Genomic DNA, 6917 nt, shown 5'->3' with positions numbered 1-6917 from the left:
ATAGAAATACAGTTTTCTGGCATTTAAGAAGTAGACCGATGGTCTGTAATGGGCCACGGGCAGTAAAACATATGGTGGGAATTAAGATTTTCAGAGGGATAGAAAGGATGGCTTGTTTCTTTCACTGGCTAAAAGGTTATGACCCACGTGCACCACGTGACCGGTCAGGACCCTACTGACCCACCAATTATCCTGTGGAAAATGAACTCACTAACTCTTCCTAACTTACCCCCCACCCCAGATCTGCAGCCCCTGCTGTGTTCCCCATCTCTATGAAAGCTCAGCCTGGCCCAGCTAGAAACAGGAGGGGGTGGCACCCTCTCTTTCTCTGTCCCCTGCAGCTGTCGCCCGCCCTCACCTCCTTCCCCCAGGGCTTTGGGAGGAAAACACGGTGCGCTTTCTAGAAGTGCCTGGCAACGAGCGGTGTCAGGCAGGCAGTGGTCGGGTGCCGAGATTTCCATATTTGCCTTTTCCAGCTCTTGCTTTATCCACGAGCTCTAGCCCCAGCCAACCCCCATCACCACCACCAACCCCGAAAGACAGCAACAACAAAATTGTTTGAAGCCGTTCCCTCTCCCCAGTGATCTCTAGCTCTCTCCCCTGTCTACTGAAGGCTACTGCCCTGCTTGCTCTCCTGTCTACCTGGGGGAACGGGTGTAGAGGACACTCACCTTTCACTAGGCAGGAATAATGGAGCTGTCCATGTGGAACATATTCATTGAAAAATACCCTAATCTTTTTACTTTCTAAATAGAAATGATGCTAATGATTTCTTCTCTGCTTACAGATCGGTATTATTTTTAACTTTGGTTTGAAGGAAAATGAGATTTTTGAGGGGAGGTCATACGAAGGCAAAGGCAGAATGTGAAATAAAAATCCACAGTCATCGCCTCCTGAGCTCGAGTTACAGATCACCAGGATCTCCTTTATCACAAAGCATAATTCTGGCCCATGCCTCCTACCACCTTCTGCTGGGAGGTGGGGGTGATGCTCAGAGATGACAAATTCACTTTAATTTGTCTAGGATCCTCAGCAAAACATAATTAAGAACATAAATGGACTGCTTCTAAAAATAATATTGTGCATTTCAAAACAAAATATTATGAGGTTTGGATTATCTGCTGTTTCAGATTATCTCTGCCACTGCCCTAGAGGGTCGAATTTCCTCTGCAGCTCTGTAGGCCTTGAAAACATGTGTTTGGTTATAAACATAGGTTCCCCTGGGGAACCTCCAGATAGGAATGTTTCTCTCTTTGGGAGTGAGAAATGCGTAGATTTCCTTTGACACAGAGGACAGCATTAATGCTTGTCAATTTGCAGATAATTTCATAATGTGTTCTGACCCCCCCCCCATGCCTTCCCCAATTCGCAGAGATTTCTGTAGCATCAATTTTCAATGAGCGTGAGTCAACTCAAGAGGTTTAACTCTTAACTGCTGGTCTGGGCCATCCTTGGAAGTGTTAAAAAATGAAAAGTACTTTTTTCTTTTTTAAAGATTGTATTTATTTACTTGACAGATCGAGATCACAAGTAGGCAGAGAGGCAGGCAGAGAGAGAGAGAGAGAGAGAGAGAGAGAGAGAGAAGAGGAAGCAGGCTCCCTGCTGAGCAGAGAGCCCGATGCAGGGCTCGATCCCAGGACCCTGAGATCATGACCTGAGCCAAAGGCAGAGGCTTTAACCCACTGAGCCACCCAGGCATCCCCAAAAGTACTTTTTAAATGAGAAAAGTTGCTAATGCCTCTTACTTGACCCCACTCCCTGTAACACTCAGCCCCTTGTCCAGGGACAACCAATGTTAGCAACTTCTTCAGAATACTTTTAGAAATAACCTATACATGCACGTACACAATTAAGTATATTTGTCTCTCCCCTCTTTTCTTTTTACATAAATGGGAGCACATTATTGATACTGTCCTATGTTATTTTTCACTCGTTATATCTTGGAGATTGTTCCGTATCAAATCAATCAGTTGATCTATCTATTTTATCTTTAAGGATAGCATAGTATTTCACTGTGTGACTATACGTGCATTTATTGAACCAGTCGTTATTCTAAATATACAGGTTGTTTCCAGGTTTCTTTCCGATTACAAGCAATGCTGCCATAAGACATTACACCTCCCTCATTTAAAAAGGGAAGTGTAGAAGATAAACAAAAGTAGGGAAAGCACCACGATGATCTCCTGTGTACTGAACACCCAACTCTCTAACGATAAACAATGCATGGGCAAAGGTGTTTTGTCCATACTGTTTCACCGATCTAACTGGACTATTTTTTTAAAGATTTTATTTATTTATGTGACAGAGAGACAGGGAGAGAGAGAACACAAGCAGGGGGAGTGGGAGAGGGAGAAGCAGGCTTCCCTCAGAGCAGGGAGCCTGATGTGGGGCTCGATCCCAGGACCCTGAGATCGTGACCTGAGCCAAAGCAGATGCTTAACAACTGAGCCACCCAGGCGCCCCTAACTGGACTATTTTGAGGGAAATTTCTTCTATTAATATTTCATTGTGTGCCTATAAAGAGAAGGGCTCTGAAAAAATGCCACGTACCATTACCATACCTAAAAAATTAACAATGCTTTCTCTTTTTTTTTAAAGATTTTATTTATTTGAGATAGAGAGTGCGAGAGAGAGAGAGCAAGAGCAGGATTGGGGGGACAGAGGGAGAGGGAGAAGCAGGCTCCCTGCTGAGCAGGGAGCCCCATGTGGAACTCCATCCCAGGACCCCGGGATTATGACCTGAGCCAAAGGCAGATGCTTAACTGACCGAGTCACCCACGCGCTCCATCAATACTTTCTTGATATTCATAATGTGCCATCGGTGTTCGATTTCCTCTATGGACAGTTGTTTACAGATAATTTGTTAAAAATCAGAATCCAAATAAGATCCTCGAGATTGCATTTGATTGACATGCCTCTTAAGTCACTCTCTTAAGTTTAATTTAGAACCCCCCCTCCCTTTTCTTCCTAGCAATTTATTTGTTGGCAAGACGGTGTTCATCCTGCAGTTTCCCACATTCTGGGTTTTGCTGACTACACTGTGTGGTGGTGTTGAACACATTCTCTGTCTTCTTTGTATTTACCTCCAACCGGTGGTTTGATCAGGAGACTTCCTTAGATTCAGGTCTAATTTTTGGCGAAAGCCCTCCTAGAGGGTGTTGTGCGCATCCCTCGGGAAACAGTGAACTTTCTTCTTTTTACATAGGTGGGAGTGTGACTGTTGGGTAAGTTCGTCTAAGTGAAATCGCATGTGCCATTTTTTCATCTTACCAAATTACCAATTGCCTTCTTCAGAAATTATACCAGTTTATGTCCCCACCTGAAATAAAAATGAATCTCTGTTTCCCCATACCAACACTGCTTTATCAAGCTCTTCTTAGTCTTTGCCAATGTGGCACGTGAAAAATGTGATCTTGGGGCGCCCGGGTGGCTCAGTCGGTTAAGCATCTGCCTTCAGCTCAGGTCATGATTCCGGGGTCCTGGGATGGAGCCCCAAATCGGGCTATCTGCTCAGCGGGGACTCCGCTTCTCCCTCTAACACTCCCCACTCTCATGCTCTCTCTCTCGAATAAATAAATACAATCTTAAAAAAAAATATGATCTTGTCAAGGGTTAATACAATCTAGACTTGACTCAAACCAGATTTCATATTGCCGCAGCCCAATTTCTTTCTTCAGTAGCTCACACGGGTACGCTCTTGTAGGTCGATATAACCATGGTGACACTAGAATTTCCCACGTCTAGAGCATCAGCTACATGCCAAGTACGGGGAGGGCTTCAGGGATGTCTAAGAGCAGGATCTTGACGCCCACGAGCTTCCAGCCAGGTGAGGGAGGTGAGACGCTAATTTACAATGCAGTTAAAAGGCAGCGGAAGAAGTCACTTCCACAGGAGGGATCAGAAAGAGGTGGCATTTCAAAAGGGCCTTGAAGAATGGAAACGTGTCAGAAAGGCAGAGGTGGAGATAAGGCTCCAGATGGCCCGATGAAGAAAGCGGGCTATATATTCAAGGAGTCCTGAGCAAGCCGGCTGGGCCACAGAGACGAAGGACCTGGGGGAGTCCAAGGGACCACGGTCTTGGGAAGCAGAAAAACCAAGCGAATGAGTGCGGTTATTCATGACACAACGCTTTGATCGACTGAAAGGACTGATTTGCTGTTAAAAATAAAAGACCCAAATAGGTGATTAAAAAATAAAAACCCACAGTATCACAGCGATCTTTTGAAAAGCAATCACTTTATAACATGTTACTATTGTCTCTTCTCTTGCCGCTCTTCGGTGATAATTTTATGTGCATTTAATGTTTACGTGCATAAACACAATTTCGGCAGTGTTCTGCGTAGCCTCAGAGCTGATGGCACGGAGGCATGGGGGGTGGGGTTTACTTGTTTGTTTGTTTTTAATTACAGTTTAGAGTAACAAACAACTCTTGAGGGAAATTTTCGGAATTCTTAATAATCACACCAAATTACCAGCCTCAGTGAACTTCTCCACACTGTGCCGGGGGGAGAAGAGATGCCATTCATCTTCCAGAAAGCCGGGCTTCTGTGAGTGGCAAGCTACGACAATAATCAGCATTTTCTGCTGCCAGGTGTGAAGATTCATGTCCAAGAAGAAGTATCCTTTGAACAATGCTGTCCAACAGAACTTTCTGCAACGATGGCAACAATTTGTATCCTTACTGTGCAATAGGGAAGCAACTAGTTACATGTAGCGTCTGAGTCCTTGAAGTGTGGCTAGTGAGACTGGGCAGTTACAATTTCATGTTGCTTAGTCTTCCTTAATTAAACTGCAAATAGAAAATAGCTTCACTGGGCTAGTGGTGTGGCTGTGAACTAAATGCACTTACTCACTTTCCCCTGAAAGATGACGTTACGGATGAAAATAACACACACCCATTCAACACAGAGTGTTGTCGTGTTTCTGCTATAATGAGGGCGAGATGCAGTCTGGAGCGAGAGAACTTCTCACACCATGAAAATTTCATGTACTGTCAGAGGCAATGGTAATTGACTTCTTTATGCAAAGTTTGCTGGGCCCTGTTCTTCTAACGAAGGCAGACATGCCTATGTTGTACAACACACTTTAAGGACAGATAAGAAAAGATTAAAACTCTTAAGTGGCCATAATCAAACTAGGAACTCTCCTGCCAAATTCTTTGGCTTGAATGGAGTTGGATTTTCTTTTTCTCCACGTGTCTGGAAGTCTCCAACCCCTCTTTGGATGCTTCATGCGGTGGAAACACGCCTTAAGTTACTAACCAAGTGCCACTTTCGCAGGACTTTTTAAAACGGAATTTCAGATTCATTAGAACAAAAGGATGCACTTTTCTCGACCTTGGGAGCTCCTGACCATCGGGAGGTGAAAAGAGCAGTGACACTAAGGAAAACTATTGTCCAGAAAAATAAGCCTCTCCAAGGGGCACCAGGAATCCACAATAAAAATCCCTGTTTCCAAGAAAATCCAGGCATTTCCATCAAAAAAGCCTGGAAAGATAAATAGAATGTCCTTAAAAGCCACAGGTTTTTAATAATACAAAATGTCTAAGTCCAGGGTAAACAAAGAGCTAAGAAAAACTAACATCGACTAACTCAAGTTTCTCAAGACCCAGGTCGTGACCTAGAGCCCGATCACAAGGTATTTGCAAAAGAGCTGCTTTTCCTGTGCCTGCGATGAGTTTATTTTGTGGAACTTAACTTGGCTACAGAACGCGAGGACTGCACAGAAATTTTCAAGCCAGGTGAATTACGATGACTCCGTCAATTTGCAACAACGAGAAATGGGATTTGGGGGCTCATTTGAAACGTGGCATCGGTGCCTTCCATCTAACAACCCAAATGAACTGGACTGATTTGTTGAATCTAGAGTGAACACTTATTTTCATCTTGTTATCCTGATGCAGGAGTTCCTTTCTCACCTGATTTCCCAAAAGTGATTAGTGAAGCTCTTCACAACGTGATATACAGTATAGTTTTTTTCCGATTTCCACCCTCTGGGAGGCAGAAGTCACCAGATCTCTTTCCTCTGTTGTACAACTTGCTGTTATGCCACATCCTTTCTTGGACCCACTGACTTCCAGGAACTAACCTGTGGTTTCGAAAACAGACGATTTTCCATAGCAGGCGCTATTAGTTATTATTGACATTATTCATGTATTCTGAAGGTGTGCCCAAAGGCTTTTACAATGAGCCACTCAAAAAAAAAAAAAAAAAATCAAAGAGCAATAAACAAAAACCAGGAGTCTTGCTCAACCACCTAAATGTTAATTCATGTGTTTTTGTACTTAGCATTTTGTTCACTGAGCTAGGCTCTGAAAATGTTAAAAGCAAGAACAAAATTATTTTCCCATGGTCCCTGAAGTGTTTTTTTTTTTGCATGATTTTATAAATAATTCAAGAATATGTCATTTTTCTTTTTAAAAGTTCTGTTAAGTAACAGCCCCTGAGAATTAAGCTGTCACTACACGATTCTACACTAGGACTAGCTTTGTAGACTTCTCAGTCTTTATCCAACAATGGGTGAAACCGTCCTCTTTCATACTTGAGGATTTATTTAATGTAAACTATTTTGATTTTTTAATGATTTAGAATAAATTATCTAGGCAGGCAAAAAAAAATCATTAAAGAGCAGGCTCTCATCATGCTTGTTAGAAGAACAGGTTGAGGTCAAGTTTCACAGTCATCTCCACTTTGAAACATAATATATAAAAGTCGGGGTTTTTTTCCCCTTTTTTAAAATACGAAATCAAGTATGTTTTGGACTTAAGTGGGAAACATTTCAACATTTAAACTATGATCGAGCTCTCCACTTTGAAATAGAAGGATCCGAGGAAAGAGCAGTGGCTAGTTTGTTGCTGAAAGAAAGAATCTTTGTGAGATGTTACTGCTGTCCCTTTGGCTGAAATGATGACCTACACT

Source organism: Martes martes (genome assembly GCF_963455335.1).
Source record: "Martes martes genome assembly, chromosome: X".
NCBI lineage: Eukaryota > Metazoa > Chordata > Mammalia > Carnivora > Mustelidae > Martes > Martes martes.
This window is presented reverse-complemented; position numbering follows the sequence as displayed.